The 25,262-nt window shown below is 43.2% G+C and overlaps 1 long non-coding RNA gene across 2 annotated transcripts in view; it reads left to right on the top strand.

The window, feature by feature from the left end:
- LOC133368425 (uncharacterized) overlaps positions 1-25,262 on the top strand; it is a 79,592-nt gene that overhangs the window by 5,344 nt on the left and 48,986 nt on the right. For both annotated transcript variants that reach the window (XR_009758639.1, XR_009758638.1), the window contains exon 2: positions 10,070-10,274. This is a non-coding gene — a long non-coding RNA (uncharacterized LOC133368425). The remainder of the gene's footprint in view (positions 1-10,069; positions 10,275-25,262) is intronic.

The raw sequence follows: 25,262 nt of genomic DNA, 5'->3' as shown, positions 1-25,262 counted from the left end.
CAAATGAGCAAATTTGATCACATGTCTTAATGTCTAAAAGCTGTTTGGCCCTCACTTTCACAGATATGCCACCACAAGACTGAAAGACAATAATTTGTACAACACCACACAGTGAGTCTGCAGACACGGTGGTTGATCTGAATGGACAAACCCACCTTTTTTTTCCAAATTGGTGGAGAAACTGTGTAAATGAGACTCAAAATCCCAGAGATCACAGACAGGACAGCCAAACCTTGCTTTGCTTATCTTTTGATTCATAGTTCCATTGTCCCAAGACAAAAGCATGACCTCTGAGCATGTACTGAGCACCCTTCTTTTGCCATTTTGTCACCACATGTGGCCGTAACACCTCTGGGCTATTGAGTAAAAGCTTCCAGGTAGATCTGAGCCTTAGCACCTTTCCTCCCCCTCGATCAGCTTAACCGGGGGGGGGAGACACTAATTTCCATCTTAACTTTTGGTCAATTTTCGGACTCCACAGCAGTGAGGCATTCTCCCAATCATGCTGATTCTCAGCTCAAAACTTTTTACGAATAGGAGTTGTACCGTTTGTTGTTTGTTGTTGGAGTTCTCTTTGTGAGCAAGGAAATTGGATTAGCCAGGTTTGTGAAATGTCTCTGAACGGATATTCCATGATAGCTGAGAAGGGATTTGTTTTCAATTATCCGTGCTGTTGTCTCAGACGATTTAAAGGTAAGTAAAACAGACGTTTTTGTTGAGGGGTTGTAAAGAAATTCCACATACGAGATATCGTCAGGCCGTAAATCCATTACACCTAACGACTGGAGGGCATAACACACTCTTTGCTTCCTGATGTTTACTTTTTCTTTGATGTTGAGAAGAGGAAGGTTCAATTAATTTTTTTTATTCAAATTTCCAAAACCAAAACAATACAAAAAGAAAAAACACAAATCAACAACTAATACAATAAAAAAAGGAAAAAAATATAAAAATATTGACTTCCGATTTGTCGTAGTTCAGCTATAAATCTATAATATATAACAAATCTGACTCTTTATAGATTATAAAATCACCTTCCTCCAGCGGTTATCTTAATTGGTTTCAAATCTCATTAACATCATATCACTTTATTCTTCCACAAAAAGTCAAAGAGAAGTTTCCAATCCTTGAGATATATGTCCATCAATTTTTTTTCTAGATAAACATGTCAATTAATCCAACTCATCAAGTCTACTAAGTCCAGCAATTTCAGATCGCTCTTCTTCCATTATCCGTATTAGTTCCATCTTCCATCTTCCAACTTTACGCACCCAATAGTCTTGCTGTCATAGTCATATAATAAGAGTCTGATAGGAATTTCCTTTATCACAGATATTTTCTTGCCATCAATTCCGAACGTATCACTGAAGTATTGTTGCAAAGCCACATCTCTGTTCCTCTTTTTTACATGATACATTAGCACATCTCTTGAAGATTTTTCCATTGACACAAAACAGGGATTAATTCTGTTAACTTTCTCCATTTCAAGTTCCATCAAATCCTTCCAGTCCAGGAATTTTTTTGAACCGATAATATCTTTATCTCCAATCTCTTCCATTCCTTCAGGGACAGCGCTGAGTTCCAAACCGTAATATTTGTCTCCAGGATCCATCACAGCCAGGAAATCCAAATCTTTTTCCATGTCCATATTTAATCCAATCTCCATAGTTTGAACCTTGCCTTTAATTTCTCTTTCATCCTTTTTTGGTTTTCCAGATCTATCTTTATTCTCCTTTTTCATAGAATCCTGAATTTCTTTCAGCTCCTGTCTCATTTCTTCAAATTCAATTCTCAACGCTTGTCTATTATTTCTCAGTTCTTGTTTTATTGACTTAATCCCATTCATTATTTTCTGAAACATGTCTAAAGATAAAGTCCCTTCTTGTACATCCATAATCTTCTTAATTGTCATTCTTAAAGCCAAAGGAACAAAACTCCTTCAATTTTCAATGTCCCAAGCAAAGAGCGGTTTATTTCTTTATCCAGTTACAAAGGAGTTAATCTTTCAAACCAATTTACGTCACACTCTAGACAGCTCTTATCTCTTATATGCCCAGAAGTGCAAAAACAGCTTTAGTTCACAGCGTACAAATAACTAGTAGCAGAAAGAATGAGCAGATTCGTCAAAAAAAAAGTAGATCAAAATATAGTCCCAGACATATATTACACAAAAGTCTTATAAATCAAAAATCTCTTCCAATCAGAAACCCCTCATCCGTTGTAATCTTTAAAATGCTATTTTCCATGTCAGCTTTTTGCAATAACAAAAAGATAGGCTATTTTTATTTTCTTCCCCCTTAATTCCGTGAGTAAAAGAGAAGGAAAGTTTTGGCTCACCCAGGTTATCTTAATTGCTGAGTCTTTGACAAATCTCTTTAGCTGTATAGATAAGAAAGTAATAAGCATAGACAGGAGAATTCTTGCCTGTTAGACCGTTGTTCTTTAAAGAAAAAAAAACGGGTCACTTATTCAGCTGAGCTGGCTAGAAATCCTCGCTCTGTCCAAGCTGCTGGAAGACCTTCTTTCACAGACAATTCTGACGAATTCCAGTCTCCAACAATCACAACAAAGCTGTGTGGGAAATCTCACGTTTCTTCCTTATCTGGAAGAAATTATCCCCAGTCAAAAAAACCCCCTTCTGACTGGATTTAATACTGAAAAAGTTTCGTCCAAGACGGGAGCCCGTCTCAGAGCTGCACAGGCGGAGGGATCCTCCTGGGAAGTCGAGAAGAGGAAGGTTCAATAGTGCAAGTTTGTTTGAATTATATTTGAGAAGCCAATTCCCATTTGTATTATCTCATCGTGAAATCTTGCTATTGGTAGAGCCTTTTTCGCTATAGGTCCTCGGGTTGGGGTGAGTAAGCAGCTCTGGCAGATTTGAACTTTTTTTTTACTTTCTGGTAAGGCTTTGCAATAGGATCTAGGGGGTGTTCTCGCTATAGATGAAGCAGATAAATTCTTTGTTTGCGAAACTGTTTGCTGTTGAGCTTTAAGTACTTTAAAAAGTTTCTGAAAGTTCATCTTCTTACTCCTTGACGGTTTGTAATTTTTTATGTTTTTGGATTTTTTCGCTTTAGGTGCAATACGAGGTTTCTTTATGTTTGCACTCTTCAGTGTTGTTGTTTTGTGGGGGGGTAGAGTGTAGTTTAAACTCAAGTATAGTTTGGATAGTTCTTCCATAAATGATTTTAATAGGTTATTTGTTTCTTCCAAAAAGGTTTTGATGTTTTCAGTCTCTTTGGCCACGATGGCTAATTGTAACTGCACGCATTTTTGGCCAGTTAGAAGTAGTTTTTGGCCAATTTGTGCCAGTTCCGTGGTTTCCGTAACTTCAGTAGAGCAGGCAGAAGATGGCTGTGATTGAGTAAAAATGGGAGTCTGGCTGTCGATGTCTGTAGCGTGCACAATAGACAAAATGTCTGAAGGGGAATGTAAGTCACTGTCCTTGTACAGAGAGGAAGATGGCGTCTCCTTGCTTTCAGGTGCCTGCAGCAGAGGGTTGATCAGACTAGGTGTAAGCGTCTGCCCAAAAAGGGGATCTGTGGATGTTCCGTACACCAGGCTTTGTATAATTGCTGGGTCATTCGTTACCTGGAATTCCTCACTCAAGCATGGGCAGAGTTGTTCTGTTTCGATTTGGGAAGGAGTTTTCTCAGTGGATCGTGATGCATTTCTCTTTGTCTTGCCCGCTTTAGTTGGTAAAAAGAAGTTTGTAATTTTAAGCTGCTGATCCCCATTCCCAGATTCTTCCAAGACCTGGTCTGATTTATGATCATGTTCATAACATCTTTTCCTTGTTTGAACCATTTTAAAAACTATAAGGTTTTATCTAGATTTGCCTGGTTTATAGAATCACAAAGTATGTTAAGGTGAATTTTGGCTGGTATCCAATAATAAATTCCAAAGTTAGTAGGTATGCCCTACCTTTTAAACTCTAAAATGAACGGAGGTATAATTATAAATTGTCAACTCCAAGGCTAAGTAGTTTTATCTTAAGAATCCTTAGATTTTGTTATGGTAAATTATATTCCTTGAGTTAGTAGTGCGAAGCAAAGTTATGACTCACCGGCTGATAAAGTGTCTGTTTTCTTGCTGATAAAATAGTCCCATAGCCTTCAAAAATAAGTGTTGTTGATATTGTTAGGTTCCAGGGTAAAAAATTTCAAAGAATATCTCTAAAGATGAGCTCATATTCGTCTTGCCTCTATTTTGCTTCAGAGCTTGCTAACGGAGATCTGAAGCAGTTGCCGCCGATGCCTCAAAGTCTACTGCTCTCCAAGTAAAATTTTCAAGGGCACAGTCAACACCCCAAGCTGCTGCTAGGTTTTTGCAGAGTCATAACACTCTATTCTCTGACTCAGTCTGCCTCTCCTGCTGCCAGCCTATTCTGCCTTTCATACACAGACTCCTTGTTTACATCATCCTTGCTTACATCATCCTCAGATGGATGGAAGGAAAAGAGGCATCTCCTTTCAAGAAAGCCTCTGCCCATTCCACTAAAAGCAGAAGAAAACTCCAAAATCCACAGTTGGACAATACATTTATTTAGAACAACCAAAATGTGAACAAACTTTTGAATTTTCCAAAATATCAGGCTGGATATTACACAAAAATATATTACACAAAGCGGGTGGGGCGTACAAACATTAGGCTAAATGTTGTAGCCATGAGATCTGCATTTAGACTCAGTCTCAAGGTGAAAATGGCATTAGTCTGTGCTAAATAATGCAGGTTATCAGGTTCCACCTAGGATTCTGAGATATAGAAGCAATGGCTGATCCCCGTCTTTGAAAACATAAAGCTTGGCTGTTATTCAAATCTGTCTCACTGTCACACCTTAAGTGAAACATATGGCTTCCAATATAAGGAACAAAGGAGATACTTGCCAGAGTTATTAATGTAATCTCCGGCAGTTGTAGCAGAAACATTTTAGGGGGGTCCCATCCATGCTCCCCCCCAGCTACGAGTCTGTCTTAGCAGTAGCAGCTGCAACTTATAGTAACCAAGGAGAGGAGCCATTTGCTGATCCTCATGCTTCTGGTGGCCATATTTTAGCCCCCAAGTATTCCTTTTTTGCTCTTGTTCAAACTGTTGCATTGCTGTACCACCTATAGGTAGCACTGTGACTGAACTGGGGCACTCAGTTATGGCACTGTCCTTAGCAATGGAGTTGTTCATTTTGGCCTAACATCTTACAAGAATTGCTTGCCATGTTTAGCCCCAGAAAACTTCAATTTTAACAGACCCTCAGAGACAGAATAGCCAGATTAGAAGGAGAGGCTTGCTCATTTCTGCATAGCAACAAAGCTTCACAAAGAGAATGGAGGAGTGATGGTTAATTTCCTCATCTATGCTATTGAAAGAGAAGTTGCCTGTAACAAAATCAGAATTATTTATATGTTTTAAACTGCTTTGAAATTGCGTTCAGGTAAGAAAATGTTAATAGAATGTTAGTAGGTGCAAATGAGGTATGACTGACAGGTATGTGAGTGAGAACTCCGAGAGGAGTTTTGAAGGGAAAAATTGTTGGGATTTGACAGTTAGAGTTAGATAGGATTAAGGATCAAGAAGAGAACATCTAGTTAGAAGAGCTGTGGGTTTGGAGAAAGATTTCATTGGGATTAGTGGGGTAGGTTAGGTTGGTAGAATAGGGACAATAACAACTTATTCATGTACTATCACATTTAACATCTTGTTTTTAATAAAGTTTATTTGTTTGATTCAAAATCCCATGTGTTAACTTGGTCAAGAGTGCTACCATACTAAGGTCCTATATTCTGTCCTATATCTATACCAATTTTTCAGACATATTGCACCAGTGGTCACCTTTTGGGAAAAAGGTGGTGGGGCTGAAGCATGGTTCAGAAGGCATATCTGATCCAGGTTGAGACGGACTTCCTGGGGATTTCCTGATCCAGGCATTTGGGAATCAGGAGGTGGTCATCCCAGAAACAGAGGAATGTCAACTGCCCATATGCTCAAATGCTTCACCTTTATTGAGGAGAACTGCAGGAGCGGTTCTTAAAGGGTGCTGGTCAGATTTGATGAGCATTTTATATTATATATTATAATACATTATATATTATAACCATAATATTGTTAATGAGAGAGCTTGTTTCTTGCAGAAAGGTCAAAGCCCTGGGGAGTCCATGGACTCCTTTGTGAGAGGCCTGTATGAGACAACCAACTGTAGTCTGGAAGACAAAAAGGAAGAGCATATCAAAGACAGTACTGATAGCTGGACAATTTTTTTTAAGAGACAGAAAATCCAGGAAAACATAACCTTTCACGCTGGAAAGCATTCTGAAAATATTAAAATGATTAAAAATCAAAACAGAAACTACCAGGAAGCAACCTAGAAGAGGTATTTAATAAACAGGATCTTAATTGAAGAAATAGCTCATTCATAAGGAGGAATTCTTGGAAACTCTAAAAGCAGCTGGAAGTAAACCTCAGACAAATATCAGTTTTTCTCAGTTTAGATGCACAAGATGCGGGAGACACCACAGCCAAAGGGGCAGGCTGCCCAGCCAAAGCAGCCAAGGCCACAAGTGTAAAAACTTAGGACACGTTGCAACAGTCTGCCATACAAAGATAGTAAGAGAAGTAACCAATGGCAGTCCAGATCAATTTTGTCTGCGATCTATTGCTTGTGATGATACAGAGCAAGAGTCATCATGTAAGGTGGAATCAAACACTGGTGCCCAGTCCATTGACTTTAAAATGGATTCAGATGCTGATGTGATGGTAATATCAGAAGGAACGTAATTTTGCTAAGATTCACCTCCTATACTGACATCTGCAGCCTGGGATTTGGAGTGGGAGAAGGAATTGCTCTCAAGCCAAACTCACATGTATATAACCAGCCAGAAGCACTTGCCCAAGAGAAGCCTACTTTGCCAGTACCCCCCTGGCCCAACAATGTCATGACAGCTCAGAAGCCCAAGTGGAATCTCAATATCCCCCACTCTGTTGGAGTCAATAACTAACTGCTAAAGCAGGCTATACCCCTTTAAATGAAGAGGCTCCTCTTACTAAAGGCATAGCTATCAACTGCCATAGCATGGCTTCTATTTAAGGATGGGTGTTGCTGAAGCAACACCTGAGCTTTACTCTTATGGAGTTTTCCAGTTTGAGCCCTGCGTGGAGCTGTCCAGGGTACTGTTGAAACTGTGCCTCTGTATTGATGATACCATTGCTCAAAACAAACCACACAGTGTTAAACAGCACTGAAAAATCTCATGATTTGTATCGAGATATTCTTTGCAGAAAAGGTAAAAGTTTACAAGGGTAGAAGGTTCCATTTTAATACGTATGCAAGTATATGCAGTTAGAGGATCCAACGTTGATAGCCTCAGGTGTAGTGTAGTACCAAGATGGACCTTGTAAGAAACTTTGAGTGTGTTGAGGGGTTATTTGGAGATCTTAGTCTCCTAAACAGAGACTCTGTTGATATTATTTTGAAGGCATGTATGACATGCCAGAATGTTACTAACAGGATAAAAAGTGTACATTTGCACGCTTTGGAATTCCTGAGTAGCTCGTGACAGAAAATGCTTCTCTGTTTACAATTGCAGTCTTTAAGCAGTTCCAGATAGAATAGGATTTGAAAAACAATACCTCCAGCCCACATTACCAACAAGGGAATGGTGAGGCAGAACATGTGGTGCAGACAACCAAGAGAATCTTAGAACAGGAAGACTGTTATCTTACACACATGTGTTACAGGTCCACACCTCAGTGCAACAGTTTAAGACAACTTATCAGGTCTTGGAAGAGAATATAATTCCAAAATGGCTTATAAGGAAAATTGCAGAATGAGACAAAAAGAATAAAGACTCTTCTATATAATTTTACAGTTAAAGCTATTATGTTAAGAGAGTTAAAACTGGGTGAACCAGTTATGTTTAAACTGACAGTAAAAAAAGATACAAGACTCCGGCCATTGTGAAGCAGAACTTGTCACCTAAATCCTATGATATTGAGACCAACTAAGGTGAATTAATTAGAAATTCCAGTCATCTACAGTTAATACCAAAGTTTAAACAAATACAAGGTGAAATTCCCTGTGTGCCTCCAGAACCAGCATCAGATCTACCCACTGAAATCCAGCCAGAGAGAGAGACTAAGAGACAGCTGAATGGCAAAGTTTTGCTTCCACTGGTCAGGTTTTCAGGGAACCTGTACATTTTGAAAACTATTATTAATCAGACGTGCTAGATTTCTAAAGTAGGATGTATATAGAAAGGGCTGAAAGGGCTAAAAGTTGCTGGAGAGAGCCAGTGTGGGATAGTGGTTAGAGTGCTGGACTATGACCTGAGAGACCAGGGTTCAAATTCCCACACAGCCATGAAGCTCACTGGGTGACCTTGGGCCAGTCACTGCCTCTCAGCCTCAGAGGAAGGCAATGGTAAACCCCCTCTGAATACCGCTTACCACAAAAACCCTATTGATAGGGTCACCATAAGTCAGAAATGACTTGAAGGCAGTACATTTACGTTTAAAAGTTGCTGGAGAGAGAAATGTAATGGGGAGTTAAAACGGTTATGTTACTATTCCATCTGTAGGTGGCACTCTGACTGAACTGAGATAGTCAGCTATGCTGCAGTTCTAGACTGTTCTTAGCAATAAAATTGTTCTGTTAGGCATCCATTTTGGCCTGGTCTCTTCGCTATAATTACCTGACACTTCCAGAATCTTCTCAAAAATTTCTTCCAGATTGATTTTTCAGAAACCTCAAAATTCCTTCCAGATTGATTCTTCAGAAATCTCATGCTCCATTGACTTGTATGCAGACTGGTTGCACTTTGAAATGTTCAAAAGCTACAGAAAAAAAAGTGTTTGCATGAAGTAGGCCACAGTTAGAAGAGGGGCTCCCAACTTTATGCTAACTAGTCTTTTTCCCAGCCATGTCAGCCACAGAGACAAGTGACACAAGAACATCAGGGATACACTTCAGCCTTCCCACTTGTTAATAATTGTTATGCATACTGAGTTCTGGATGCTAAAGTAATTATGTAGTTAAAATTAACTGTAAATCTAATCTGTTTATTCTTCCAAGTTGTCAAATTAACCAGATCTTGTCATGTTTTAAAAATTCATATATGATTAGATTAATTTTCTAGCTTCTTCAGTCACAATTTGCTTTATAATATAGTCAATCAGACTGATATGCTAACATCTAAGATTCACCCCTGATCTCATAGTATGTTTTCATGTGTATGCATGCACACACACAAGCACACACACACACACACACACACGCGCGCGCACACACACACACACACACACACACACACACACACGCGCACACACACACACACACACACACACACACACACATAAATCATTGACCCAGTTCAGGCAACATGTTAAACCAAACCACAAGCAAGTGGACTTCCAGAGAGATCACTGATGCTTTGCTCCTCCTCTGGTCCTGCTTCTACTGCACTACTGGGAACTAAACCATGGATTGGCTTAGCATGTCATCTGAACCTGGGCTCATGGTTTGTCTCCTCCAGACACACCATGAGTGGTGATTAGAACAAACCTTGGCCACAGATTGTGATCTGTCTGGAGCGAGACAAGCCATGAGCCCAGGTTTGGATGACATACTAAGCAGAGCTTGGAAAAGTTACTTTTTTGAACTAGAACTCCCATCAGTCCCACCCAGCATGGCCACTGGATTGGGCTGATGGGAGTTGTAGTTCAAAAAAGTAACTTTTCCAAGCTCTGATACTAAGTTAGGGAGAGGGGGACCACCTTTGTATGTTGATAGGTGTCAGTCACCTGACATCATGTGATTTGGCAGGTGGGCAGTTCCACTCACCTATCAAAATTGGCCTGTGGGGGTGGGGGAGTTAAGAATCTGGCTCACCATCTGGATCTAATTTACCAGCCCTGCACTAAGTCAACATTTTCCTTCTGACCTGTTTACAACCCCTCCCCCCACAAAACCGTGTATATGTATATCTATCTATCTTATCTATCTGCACATGCATCTACTACAATGAACTTTAATCATGAAAGCTAGTTTTTCATGCTGTATTTTGTTTTGCTGGTTTTGCAGGGAGTATTATTCTTTATGGAGCACCTTCTCCCCTACTTTTTGTGATAGTTTATAAAGTCGCCAGAAGGACTGTATCTATAAGAGACCAACTCCACAGTCACGGAAGATGTGCGTGCTACATCATCATCCCACCCAGTGAAGGGGAAGAGCAGTGGAATCAACCTTCAATCCAAAAAGGAAAAGACTAGGAAGCAGGCATGACCAGGTAATTCCAAGTCAGAGGTCAAGGAGGGAAGACAAGTAATTAGGACTATGACTAAAACATAGGGCAGCTGGGCTCCAAGCTAAGGTAAACATAAGTGTGGGTAAGTAATATCATCAGTACCAAAAAAAGAATGGTGCAGTACAGTCTTCATCTCAATAGGAAAATAGTTGGAAATGTAACCTAGAATTGAGATTCCCCTTCAAATATTGAATGCAATTTTTAAAAAACCCATAATTGGACATATAGGCACTAATGCTTTGAATTTTGCCAGGTTTATGCTTCTAAAGAGTGACTTGCTAATGGACTGCCTTCAAGTTGATCCTGACTTATGGCTAGGGTTTTCATGGTAAGCAGTATTCAGAGGGGGTTCACCATTGCCTCCCTCTGAGGCTAGTCCTCCCCAACTGGCTAGGGCCTGCTCAGCTTGCCACAACTGCCAGCTGGGGGGCAAGTGGGCTCCTTGGGACTATGCAGCTTGCCCACGGCTGCACAGGTTGCACGGCATGTAACTCCTGAGCCACTCACTATGGGGCTGACCCCTGACACCCAGGAGACACGAGCGGGGATTTGAACTCACAGACTCTGGACTCCCAGCCAGGCTCTCCTCCGCACTGTGCTAAACCACCCTCTTAATCTCTGGAGAAAAATCTCCAGTGTCTGAAGAGATTCAGAATGTTTCCCATCCCAACTTATGCTCTCCTAAAATACATGTACATTCTTCATTCCTTATGAATCTCATACATTGCTCTAATAGAACTGTCCCAAACATATATCCTATAATGATAGTTTAATATCTATTGAGAGTTATAGCAGTAAGCCACAGAAAAGTCCTATGCTGTTAAGATAATCAAAAACTGTCCGAGAACATGAAGTATGAGTAGCATTTTTTTCATCTCTGATTTCTTGTTTTCTTATCCTTATCTGTATGGAATGGAATAGAAAAAGTAATGCATTATTGCTGTCTCAAATGCATCTCTGTTATGTTCTGTATGGACTTCTGCTGTGGATGCTCTTTGAAGACACTGATTATCTTACAATCAGGCTGGCACTGAAGTCTATGGAGCTATAAAGCATGAACATTTTTAGATAAAAAAGTTCAGGCACTGTACTAGCTGTGTACTTTCTTTGATGTGATGGAGAATGGGAGCTCCATGATCTCCACCTCTGAAAAGAAATGGTCTTCTGATTTTATTTATTTACCAATGCCAAGTTTCTGTGAATTTCATTGTTGTGTATAGTGTTCCAGGACTTTTTGTGTATTGCTACTGAACAAAACTATAACTGCTTAAAGACTTTGCTTGCAGTTAAATGTTGTGGATAAGCCAAGTTGCTTGCTAAAAGATTCATAATTACACAATATGTTTACTCTGTATAGAGTTACAGACCTTTATAAGGGCCTGGAGTCAGTGAGGGATTGGATGAGCAGGAGTAAGCTTAGGCTGAATCCTGACAAAATGGAGGTTTTCCTGGTGGGTGACAAGATAAACTGGGGATCACTGATCTGGTGCTCAACGGGGTAAAATTGCCCCTGAGAGACCAGGTCCAGAGTTTGGGGGTCATTCTTGACTCCCAGTTATTGATGGAGGCGCAGGTAGCGGCTGTTAGTCGGGTGGCGCTTTACCAACTTCACCTCATCTGAAGGATACGCCCTTACCTCCCAAGCCATCTGCTCCCTTCAGTAGTACACGCGCTGGTTCTGTCTCGGTTGAATTACTGTAATGCTTTATATGTCGGTCTTCCTTGAAAAATGGTCCGTAAGCTTCAGTTAGTGCAGAATGCGGCAGCCCGCCTGATTAAAGGCAGCTGCCGGCAGGATCATATCACCCCAGTCCTCAAGGAACTGCACTGGTTACTGGTGGTTGCCTGGGCCAAATTCAAAGTCCTGGCCTTAACCTTTAAGGCCCTTTTTGAAGCCAGCCCACTCTACCAAAAGGATTGCCTCCATTTTCATCAGGGGGATCCTCTTCGAACGGTTCACTTCTTACTCCCCCATTAAGAGCAGCGAGACTGGTGAGGACCAGGTCCAGAGCCTTTTCAGTAGTGGCTCCCTCACTATGGAACTCGCTGCTAACCGACCTTCGCCAGGCCCCATCCTTGCTCTGTTTCCATCCGGCCTTGAAGACTTGGCTTTTTATCCAGGCGTGGGAGGGCGGTTAGGTTGGCAGTGTGCAGCTTTGGGGGTGTTTTAACCTTTAATTTTTAATGCTCTCTGTTTATGTTTTTATATGAACTGTATTTGTGTTTTGCTGTATGTCGCCCAGAGTGGCAGACTAACCTCTGCCAGATGGGCGTCTAATCAAATCTAATAAATAAATTACAGAACTATTATAATGTCATTTGCTTGCCTGAACAGAGGTGTGTATGTGTGTATAGAATCATCTGACTTTTATGTGGCTGAAAATGTAGCCTACCATACAAAGGTGAGAGTAATTGCTTTGACACTTTGACCTGTCATGCCACCCACCACTGGAATGCAGCTCCCATACAATTGTCCAAAAGGAAATGTGGCCCTCAAACTGAAAGAGGTTCCCCACCTGTAATCTTTTTCAACATGCTATTACATATACTCTCACCATTCAGATCAATTGTGGAACAGCTGCAGCACTAGAGGGACTGAAGAAGACACGCCCTGCAAGTGAGTTTCTGAGCATCTGGGTGCTTGCTGCTTGCTCCTCTGGGTTGTTGTCTTTTGAGACAGCTGATGTCCCTGGTAAGTGCTGCAAGGACTGGGACCCCCTGCCTGACCCTGGCTCCAGAGACAGGCTGCAATTAACCTTGCAACCTCTTGCATCAACTCCTGTCTGGGTCAGGAGGCATAAAAGCCTGGCTTCCCTTGGTCGGAGGGTCTGCCGCCGGCGGGGTCACCACCGAAGGGGCAACACCAAAGGGAGTTGCCCCTTGGGGAGTCCCTTAGGGAGGGCGAGCACGTTACCCTCTTCTATTTCTTTTTTTCCTAACCAATCTGGGGGAGGTTGGTAGTGGGGAGGGCATATGGCTCATGTGTAGTTCCTGCGCAGGGTGAGAGCCTGTGCAGTGAACTGGATTATAGGAGGAAGTTGCCAGATGCCTTCAGACTATGAGTCTGTAACTGGCAGAAGGCTGGCCCTCCCTGGGTGTGAGACAGTGAGGGAGTATATATGCCTTGTGTGATAAATATTGAGTGGGTCTGACTGTTTCCAATTCCCGCAGACGCCTACTGGGATAATTGGCTCAGAGACGTTTTGTTGGTGGGCTCTTGTTGGGTCCATATCAGGTGTTTAGGAGGAGTCTTAGTAAGGAGGGACATGGGTGATGCCACCCCAATTTCAGTGATCATGGGTAGAGGGAAGTATAGCCATGGAGGGTGGCAAATTACCACAGAAGACGAGGGCAATGCTATCTACGTCTTGTTCCTCCCTCCCACTCCTCTCATGGATGGGTTCCTTGTTGTGCATCTGCTGTGCCCACTGGCCTGTGTGTGTTGTTGTTTAATGCCAGATCCGTACACAATAAGACCATACTCATCCATGATTTGATCGTGGATGAAGGTGCTGATTTGGTGTGTATTGCCGAGACCTGGCTGGGTGAGCTGGGAGGAGTTGATCTGACCCAGCTTTGCCCACCTGGATACTCAGTTCAACACCAGCACAGGCTGCAGGGATGAGGGAGAGGAGTAGTCTACAGAACTTCCATCTCTGCTACCAGGAAACTACTCTGTCTTCGAGCTGGCTGTGAGGGCCTGCACCTGGTGTCAGGCCAAGGAGACAGAAAACTAGAATTGCTGCTAATGTACCGTCCACCCTGCTGCCCGGCAGCTTCTCTGACTGAGCTGGCAGAAGCCATCTAGGCTGTGGTATTGGAGGAGCCCAGAACGATAGTGCTGGTTGATTTTAATGTCCATGCTGAGGCTGCCTCTAGTGTTCCCGCTCAGGACTTCATGGCCTCCATGACAACCAATGGGCTGTCTCAAGTTGTCACTGGCCCAACGCATCAGGCAGGGCACACCCTCGACTTGGTTTTTGCTCCAGATGGAGGAAGGGGTGGTCTGGAGATGGGGGTGGTGGATGTCACCCCATCCTTGTCACTAGAGGATCAAGTAGCCTCGGTGGCATGGAATGCGTTCTACCATCTTCGGTTGGTAGACCAGCTACATCCCTATCTGAGCAGGGAGGACCTTACATCAGTGGTACATGCTCTGGTAACCTCGCGACTGGACTACTGCAATGCGCTCTACGTAGGGCTGCCTTTGAAGACAGTTCGGAAGCTACAGCTAGTGCAAAATGCGGCTGCCAGACTGATAACAAGAACTAAGCGGTCCGAACACATAACACCTGTTCTGGCCCGCTTGCACTGGCTTCCAATTTGCTTCCGGGCTAAATTCAAAGTGCTGGTTTTGACCTATAAAGCCTTATACGGCGCGGGACCACAATACCTGCTGGAACGCCTCTCCCAATATGAACCTGCCCGTACGCTGCGCTCTTCATCGTAGGCCCTCCTCCGAGCTCCGTCCCACAGGGAGGCTCGGAGGGTGGTTACAAGAACTAGGGCCTTTTCGGTGGTGGCCCCCGAACTGTGGAACAGTCTCCCCGATGAGGTATGCCTAGCGCCGATGCTGCTGTCTTTTCGGCGCCAGGTTAAAACCTTCCTCTTTTCCAGGGCTTTTAATCTAACTTAATTCTGTTTTAAACTGTATTGTAATTGTTTTAGATCTCCCATTCTCTGTATTTTGTGGTTCGTTTTATTGGATTTTATTGTATTTTGTATTGATCTGTTGTTCACCGCCCAGAGAGCTATGCTAGTCGGGCGGTATATAAATTTAATAAATAAATAAAATAAATAAATTGTCATGATCAGACCACCTCCTGGTGAAGTTTAGACTTGTAGCTCTGATCCTTCCCTGCAGGGGTGGTGGACAGATTAAGATGGTCCACCCCAGGAGACTAATGGAATCCACAGGATTCCTGAATGCCCTGGGGGAGTTCCCAGTAGATACAGCAGGTGACCCTGTTGATGTTGGCGTGTGTGCGTTGTTGCGTGAAACAGCATACATTACGTTGGAGTTAAGTTGAGCAAGAAACTTCTTCAGAGCATTAGAGCATGTTAAGAGTCTTTATTAAGACATTATGGCTTAAGGCTTTAAGATCCCCCCCTCAGGAGAGAAGTTCTCAGTTCAAAGACATTACACAGAAAACAAGCCTCACAGTTCAGAGGCAAAACCCAGAAGACCAGCCTCACAGTTCAGAGGCAATATTCAGAAGACACAACTTACAGACTCTGTTAGAACTTTCCCAGTTGCTATCTCACGTTACCATGACAACCGCTGGCCTTGAATGTCTGCTCACTCTCAGGCCAAGAGATAAGTTACTTCTCTAAACTTGCAGGCTTTATGGAAAACAACTAGAGACAGTAATGCCCATGGGTCACAGCCCAACAGTTGAAGCCCTTGTCCTGCTGTGGAACAGTGAGGGGCATCGGGCTCTTGACACGGTGGCCTTGAGTGTCCTCTCTGGCATTGTGGAGCCTGGTTTGCACCTTGGTACATCAGTGAGCTAAGGGCAATGAAACAGGCTGGATGACGGCTAGAGCGCAAGTGGTGAAAGATGTGCTGTGAGGCTGATCGTGCCACTGAGGGTGGCGAAGAAGGCCCACTTCTCTGCCTCCATTGCATCCTCAAGTAGCTGTCCAGTGGAGCTTTTCCATATTGTCAGGGGTCTGTTGACATCAGCTCCAGGAAATGGAGTCTTAGATCCTTTGGAGGCCCACTGTGAATTGTTTGCAAGGCACTTTGAGGGTAAAGTTGCTTGCCTCCGTAGCAGTCTTGATGCCCCATCCACATCTACTGTAGTCCCCAATGAGGTGTCCAGTGCAATGTCTGCTGCAGCTTCTTGGAAACGGTTTCAGTTGATGTGGCCTGATGACGTAGACAAGGTGCTTGTGATGATGTGGCCAGCAATGTGTCCTCTAGACCCTTGCCCTTCTTGGCTTATTAAAGCTTGCCGAGGGGGTTTGACTGAGTGGATCCAGAGTGTGGTCAAGCATCATTACAGGAAGGCGTGGTTCCAGCCACCCTGAAAGAGGCGGTGATCCGACTGGTCCTGAAAAAGCCCACCCTGGACCCATTGGTCTGCGACAAAACCGACCGGTCGCAAATACCTCCTTTTTAGGGAAGGTGATTGAGAGGGTTGTGGCGCAGCAATTGCAAGTACTATTGGATGAAACAGATTATCTTGATCCATCCCAGTCTGGGTTCAGGCCTGGTTATGGGACTGAATCGGCCTTGGTCACCCTGATGGATGATCTTTATCGGGAGAAGGACAGGGGGAGTGCAACCCTGTTACTCTTACTTGAACTCTCAGCAGCTTTTGATACCATTGACCATGGTATCCTGCTGGGCTGACTTGGTGAGATGGGTATTGGAGGCACTGTTTTACAGTGGTTCTGATCCTATCTCAAGGGTCGCTCTCAGAGAATAGCATTGGGTGACTGTCTTTCGCCCCCCTGGCAGTTGCGCTGTGGGGTGCCACAGGGTACCATATTGTCCCCCATGCTGTTTAATGTCTATATGAAGCCCTTGGGAGCAGTCATCAGGAGATTTGGGGTGAGGTGTCAACAGTACACTGATGATACCCAGCTCTATTGCTCTGCAACATCTGAATCGGGAGAGGCCATGCAAGCCCTGGATCGCTGCCTGGTGGGCTGGATGAGGGCCAATAAACTGACTCTGAATCCTAGCAAGACAGAGGCGCTGTGGGTTGGTGGCTCCTGAGTTCAGATAATTGGTCAGTTGCCTGCTTTGGATGGGGTCGTACTCCCTCTGAAACAGCAGGTCCATAGTCTGGGGGTGCTCCTATATCCATCTTTGTTGCTAGAGGCACAGGTGACCTCAGTGGCTAGGATTGCCTTTTACCAGCTTCGGCTGGTAAGACAGCTGCATCCATTTCTGGACCGGGATAGCCTGACCACTGTTGTCCACGCACTGGTAACCTCCAGGCTGGATTACTGTAATGTGCTCTCTGTGGGGCTGCCCTTGAGACTGGTCTGGAAGCTGCAGCTGGTGCAAAATGCGGCGGCAAGACTTCTCACTGGAGCAGGGTATTGCCAACATGTCACCCTGCAGCTGAAAGAATTGCACTGCCTGCCCATTTGCTACCAGGCCAAGTTCAAGGTTCTAGTTTTTGTGTACAAAGCCCTATACAGCTTGGGACCAGGATACCTGAAAGACCGTCTTATCCCTTATATACCCAGTCAATTACTGCATTCTGCAGGTGAGGGCCTCCTGCAGATACCATTTTATCAGGAGGTCCATTCTACACAACATAGGAAATGGACCTTTAGTGTGGCGGTACCTACCCTGTGGAATTCCCTACCCTTAAATATTAGACAGGTGCCATCTCTGTTATCTTTTGGGCACCTACTGAAGACCTTCCTCTTTCAACAAGACTTTTAAGTTGAGACCTTATCCCAGTCTGCTTCTGTGTCTGAATTGCTTTTTAATATGCTTTTAAACCAAATGTTTTTAACCTTTTTTAAAAAAAAAAAGTCTTCAAAGCTTTTTTTAAAAAAATGTTTTAAAACTTGTTTTGTTTTAATGTATTTTAATGTTTGTTTTTATTATGTTTTAAAGTGTTTTTAGTGCTTTTGTTTGCCGCCCTGGGCTCCTGCTGGGAGGAAGGGTAAGATATAAATCAAATCAATCAATCAATAATCTAGATCACTGTTCTTCAACCTTTGGGTCCCCAGATGTTGTTGGACTACAACTCCCATCAACCCCAACCAGCTTAGCCAATGTCCAAGGATGCTGGGAGTTGTAGTCCAACAACACCTGGGGGCCAAGGTTAAAGAACAGTGATCTATATCACAAGGTGCCACAACCAATGAGTTACACTACAGATGGTGCTTGTCCTGCAAACAAGCAATCTAAGCCACAGAATGCAGAGTAATAGCCGCTGTTTTGGTTCCAGCTAAGAGAGCATACAGGCTAAGTTAGACAGAGATGATCAGAAAAGACGTTGCTAGAAGAGCAATTTCGTGGCAGGAGATAAACACAGATGAAGGGACTTAAAATAAGATAAACATCTTTGATGAATCCCCAAAGAGAAGACTATTCTAATGTATCTGTATAGAAGGCACTGGGTTTAGCTGTGCTGGCTATGGCTGATGGGAGTTCTGGTCCAAAACATCTAGAGGGCACCATGTTGCCAAAGGCCGGCCTAAAGAGACATTGATATTGAGAGCCATAACAGAGCAGCAGAAGGAAGTATGTTCTGGAGTGAAGCTGATCACCAGGCTCACAGCTGTATCTGACTCCAATAAAGGTTACTGTTTGTTACTCCCTACTCCAAGTGCTGCTGAGTTTGTGAGAGGACTAGGATCTGCAACCTTGAGTTACCCTCTGGTAGCCCTGAGGTGACAAGCACATTCCTAGTGGCTCTCTCACAGTTTGATAGGAACTCCATCCCATTGGAAACTCAGTAACTCAACTCTTCCACCTGCTGGAAGTGTTGCAACTGTTTTAGGTTGGCTTCAGAGACTCAGAGAGCCAGTGTGGCGTAGTGGTTAGAGTGTTGGGAGACCAGGGTTCAAATCCCCACACAGCCATGAAACTCACTGGGTGACCTTGTGCCAGTCACTGCCTCTCAGCCTCAGAGGGAGGCAATGGTAAACCACCTCCGAATACAGCTTACCATGAAAAACCCTATTCATAGGGTCGCCATAAGTCGGGATCGACTTGAAGGCAGTCCATTTCTATTTTTGGAGACTCAAGATTATGTAAGCACAGGGTTGTGAGGTTTTAATTATATTTTCATGTGAACATTATTCTGTTTTGCTGAAGAGTTAGGAGTTGTTTTGCTTCTATGGCCCACTGCAAGACTTTAGGAATGGACTAGGGTAGCCACTAGGCTATAAATCTAAAGATAGATAAAGTATTTTATTTAAGATGGACATTTGGCATAAGATAAAACCCATGCAGTACAAAACACTTCTGTTAACGCTAGACTCACTGGACAGTATAAGGAACCTTTTGTAATGGTGGGCAATATGCTGCATGGGCATAAAGTGAGCGTCGGGAGGACATCAGTGGAAATCAAAGACTCTTCGGAAATAAGTAACCATTTCTTCTGCTCATGCTAGTGGCTCTTTGGATCCAAACCACTGTTGTTGTTTTTTCAGATATCATACAAGTAAGAATTTAAGAAACTGATGATTTCATGGTTTTAAGTTCAGTATTTCAGGACTCTTGTGTTTAGCTATTTCATGATTAAGAAAAAAAACACCCTTTATTAAACTAAGAAACAGCTTGTGGGGGAAAATGGATTTCACAGGAAACTAGGGATGTCTAGAAAACAAATATAATTTTAAACAAAAGTGAAGGACTTTGACCTCAGTCTTAATGTTATTTACTTGAAAGCAAGTCCCAGTGATTTCAGTGAAAGTTACTTGCAGTAAATGTCCTTAGAACTGTATCTGCCACTTTATAGGCCCAAAATAAATAATAAAATAATAGATGTCTGGATCCTAAAGAAATCATAAGATTGTGTATTTTTTATTTACACTGCTTATTTTTATTTACATTTTTTATCACTGCCACTGTCTCCAGAAGCACAAAAATTAATCTTCTTACCCTTTTATTTAAAAGCCTGAAAATTTGTTAAATTTTGGAATTCACTTAAGTCTTAACTTTATCTAAGGTGAGGGGGAGGTATGCCCCCTACCCCCTTCTCTGGTCATTTCCTATTCAGAACATGCCAGAATAGTCCTATATCAAGAAATTCCCATGAAACACATTGCCAGACTGTTATGGACAGTCGACACACTTTTGTCAAGTAAAAAACTCTGGCCGGGTGTTACCTCAGGGTAACCCACACTGATAGCCCTATACACTGAAATTTGAAAGGAAACCTATAATATGTTTCCAAACTGGACATATTTGCAACCTGAACACCAAATACTGCTGACCTCAAATGACCTGGAGGAACACTTAAGAACACGTAAGGCAATTATCTGGCAACCCCACAATATGAAACACAGCTGAACAAAGGGACTCTGTTATCTTGTTAGGTATGCCAAGGTTTTTTAAACTGTTGGTTTAGAAATTGCTCCCAAACACTGTGCTGTAATTCTAGCACTGCTCCTAGTACTTAACCTATTGCACATCATATCCCAATCCTTTAAATCTCTTTCCTTGTGCAAAACACATTCATTTCAATTAGCTTTGCACCACAGGGAATCTTTGAGGAATGTGCTATTAGAGCTCCCCCCCATCCAAACACACACACATAAAATTATGACCATTATAGTTCATGCACCAAAGCATGCAATGTGCCAAGGTAAATTGAATTGTATGCCATCAGAATTTGGCATCTGAGATCAAATAAATTATGCAGAGCAACATATATATTATTTATTTATTTATATCCTGCCCTTCCTCACAGTAGGAGCCCAGGGCTTATCTGCTTATTTTTCATAAACATGCCTGTCTTGTAAGCTTTATTCTGAATGCAGCATTAGGCTTTGGAACTCTTTTATTTGGTCTGGATTGATTTAATGGCAGGGGGAGATCAGCAAGAGATAACAGAGGAACTAGGCAGGGGACATAATTGAGGGCTTCAAAAGATTTGGCAGCCTAGTAATATGGACTATACACTTCCAAATGTGTACAAAACCATGATAACTAGAAACTTTTTTGCTTGTTTGTTAAAAGTTTAAATGGTCAGGAGTCCAAAGGTTGTATTCAACTAAGTCCTACTCAGAATAGCCCCATTAAAATGAATCAGCCTAAATTAATCTTATCTATTAATTTCAATGATCTACTCTGCTTAGAACGAGCATTAAACACCACTGCAAATTCTGTAGCAGAAATTAAGCTCTGCATGGAGATTAACATGTAAAGAATCACTGTTCTCATTGCACTCAGTCTTGAATGGTATCATTCTAATGTTCAAGATTTTTACTGGAAAAGCCATATTTTTCTTTTAATTTGTGTCTGCTGATCAGTAGCACTGTGTTGTAAAAAACTGTGAATTTTAACAGGCAGCACGAATGAAGTAAATTTCAGTTGGGCTATGAGTAAGTTTTTCTGTCAGAAAAGTTTTTGCCCGCAATGTTTAAGGCTTTCCAGACCATCCTCTTCTAAATGCAAACTACTAGAAATCCTTGGGGATATACCTTTTGTAATCTCTCTTTCTGAGATTAAGAAAGAAACTTTGTGTTGCTTTCAAAGGCATTTTTGTCAGGTTTTGTGGAGGCTTTTGCAAAACAGAGGCCTCTAATGATTAAATAAACATGTTGACTAAATAAAGACAAATGGTTTCAAGGTTTTGAGGACAAAAAGACACTTTGATAGTTCATGCTGTTAGGACTATTTGATTGGTTTGGCAGGAACTGGAGGCTGAAAAGTGTTAGTGTAAACTGTAAAGCAAATAATAATAATAATAATAATAATAATAAAATTTAATTTTTGTGTCGCCTATCTGGCCGAAGCCACTCTAGGCGACGTACACATTAAAATTCAATAAAACACACTATGATTACAAAACAAAATACAATGCAGTCAACAATGATGCAGGCATAAATTATGTAGGGCAATCAATAAACAATTTCCACAAAAACAATAAACAATCACAGAAAAAATTAGCCCACCCCGGAGATCCCAAAGGCCTGTCCAAAGAGCCAAGTTTTTAAGGCTCGGCGGAATGTATTCAGGGAAGGGGCATGGCGAAGATCAAACGGGAGGGAGTTCCAGAGAGTAGGGGCCGCCACTGAAAATGCCCTCTCTCTAGTCCCCACCAACCTAGCTGTTTTCGTTGGTGGGACTGAGAGAAGGCCCTGTGTGGCTGATCTAGTTGGGCGGCTTAATTTGTGGTGCTGGAGGTGCTCCTTCAGGTAAACTGGACCGAAACCGTATAGGGATTTAAAGGTTAACACCAATACCTTGAATTGGGCCCGGAAAACAATTGGAAGCCAGTGTAGTTGAAATAACACTGGCGTGATGTGATCGCGGCGGCAGCTGTTTGTAAGCAACCGAGCCGCCGCATTCTGCACCAATTGTAATTTCCGGACCGTTTTCAAGGGTAACCCCACGTAGAGTGCATTGCAGTAGTCTAATCGCGAGGTGACCAGGGCATGTACTACCAGTGGGAGCTGATGAATAGGGAGGTAGGGTTGCAGCCTCCGTATGAGGTGTAGTTGATACCAAGCTGCCCGGCTCACTGCTGAAATCTGCGCCTCCATGGACAGCTTGGAATCAAGAACAACCCCAAGGCTGCGGACCTGATCTTTCAGGGGTAAGCTCACCCCATTAAGCCTCAGGTCAACAACACCCAACCTTCCCCTGTCACCCACAAGCAGCACCTCGGTCTTATCAGGATTGAGCTTTAGCCTGTTCCTTCCCATCCACCCACTCATGGATTCCAGGCACTTGGACAAGGTCTCCACAGCCAACTCTGGTGAGGATTTAAAGGAGAGGTAGAGCTGCGTGTCATCAGCATATTGGTGACACCGCAGCCCAAACCTCCTGATGATAGCTCCCAGCGGTTTTATATAGATGTTAACTAGCATAGGAGAGAGGATAGAGCCCTGTGGCACTCCACAAGTGAGGGGCCAAGGGTCTGAAACCTCATCTCCCAATGCTACCTGTTGGTGCCTGTCAGAGAGAAATGAACGGAACCACTGTAAAACAGTGCCTCCTATTCCCAATCCTTCCAGGCGATCCAACAGGATTTCGTGGTCAACGGTATCAAAAGCCGCTGCGAGATCTAGGAGGACAAGAAAGGTGAATTCTCCCCTGTCTAATGCCCTCCTCATATCATCCACCAGAGTGACCAAGGCTGTTTCAGTACTATGTCCAGTCCTGAAACCCGATTGGTATGGATCCAAGTAATCCACTTCATCCAAGTGTGCTGACAACTGGCTAGCCACCACTCGCTCAATGATCTTGCCCAAAAATGGCAAATTCGAAATGGGGCGAAAGTTGTTCAAGACTTGGGGATCCAAGGAGGGTTTTTTCAAAATAGGTTTTATAATTGCCTCCTTGAGGGCCGGTGGCAGTACACCCTCTTTCAAGGATGCATTTACCACCGCCCTGATCCCTTCGCCCAATTTCTCCTTACAATTCATAAGGAACCATGATGGGCAAGGATCAGTCAGACAGGTGGTAGGCTTCACCGTTGAAAGTACCTTGTCCACATCCTCAGAAGGAAGAGGCCGAAACCGATCCCATTGAACCGGATTGCAACTGGTCAACTCAGGATCCTCCACTGCATCCACAGCGTACGGAATCGAGTTCTTCAGGTGTTCGATTTTATCAGCAAAGTGCCTTGCCAATTTGTCACAGGAAGCCTTTGAATGTTCCAAGGGTTCCTGAGCAACTGGACCGACCAGGCTTCGGACCACTTGGAACAGCTTCCTGGGACAGCACTCTGCAGATGCAATAGAGGCAGCAAAGAAATCCTTCTTTGTTGCCTTTATTGCCACCTGGTAGGCAGCTATTGCTGCTCTTACCTGTGTCCGAACATCTTCAGAGCGGGATTTCCGCCACTGGCATTCTAGTCGTCTCACCTCCTGTCTCAGACTTCGCAACTGGGGTGTGTACCACGGTGCGGTCTGAGTTCTATTCAGGGGGAGAGGACATTTCGGAGCCACCCGGTCTAATACCCTGGTGATTTCCTCATTCCACTCCCTCACCAGGGCTTCGACCGGGCGACCTTCAGCAGGTTCCAATTCCCCCAGCGCAGTCAGGAATCCATCCGGATCCATCAGGCGCCTTGGGCAGACCATTCTAATAGGTCCTTTACCCCTGCAGAGGGTGTGTGGCAACGAGAGATCAAAGTTCACCAGATAGTGATCTGACCATGACACGGGGGTGAAAGAAATAGCCCCCAACTTCAGAACACTCCCCGCCATTCCCAAGACAAATACAAGGTCAAGAGCATGACCGGCTAAATATTCAAAGTGCAAAGCAGATTAAATGGGGATGCCAGCAGTATTGCTGCCAATTCGTTCTGCCAGTTTACACTTAGCCTTTTCCTTCTTCATAAGTATCTGAGACCCTTTTCAACCCTAACCTATCAGAATGACTCAGTGTCATGCAAAGCGATAGTGCCCCCTTCTCCTCTAAGGCACAAGGAAATACCAAATCTTGGTCTGCTTGGAGATAGCTCTCGAAATAGAAAGGCAGACAGTCAGACGGACTGCCTTTAAGTCGATCCCGACTTATGGTGACCCTATGAATAGGGTTTTCATGGTAAGCAGTAGAGGTAGTTTACCTCTGAGTCTAAGAGGCAGTGACTGGCCCAAGGTCACCCAGTGAGCTTCATGGCTGTGTGGGGATTGGAACCCTAGTCTCCCAGGTCGTAGTCCAGCAGTCTAACCATTACACCACACTGACTCTCAATAGAAAGGCACTCCTCACTTTTCAGTGGCATTTTACATTGACATGCAACAGAGATACTAGGTTGCCTGTCTGGACAGATGACTGTAGCTGCCAAAGAAAGTCTTCTTTCTGAGACATATGCTGGCATAATCTGCTCAGTGGAGGAAGAGAGGAGCTAACTATTTGAGACATGATAGTTGTATTTACGCAACCTAGCCAGGCTTCATTGTCCTATCCTTAGAGTACTCTTTGTTCAAAAAAAGAGAGGCTGCTTTGTGTCGTGTCTACACACAATACATGCATGCATGTAAAAATATACATAAATGAGACTTATTATGCAGCTCTCTTGCCATCACTTTCCCTTACCAATTATATAGAAAGATGGGAAATTGAATCGGTCCCTGAGCTCTGTATTGTCCAGAGCAATAAGAAATTGAATATGCACCACGATATCAGAGTAATTAAGAAATAGAAAGAGCTGCAGCCCTATAAGCATTGTCTGTAGCATGGATAGTGAATATGTGAAACTATTACTAGGCTTTTCTAACAGCCGAGCTTTGAGAACATTAATAGAAAAGAAGCAGAGATGAATGTTTTAAGAACAGGTATTGTTGGTATTGGAAAAGTATAGTGGGGAA

Source organism: Rhineura floridana, chromosome 1 (genome assembly GCF_030035675.1).
Source record: "Rhineura floridana isolate rRhiFlo1 chromosome 1, rRhiFlo1.hap2, whole genome shotgun sequence".
NCBI lineage: Eukaryota > Metazoa > Chordata > Lepidosauria > Squamata > Rhineuridae > Rhineura > Rhineura floridana.
The sequence above is the reverse complement of the archived record's forward strand: the minus strand, read 5'-3'. Positions and strand labels throughout refer to the sequence as shown.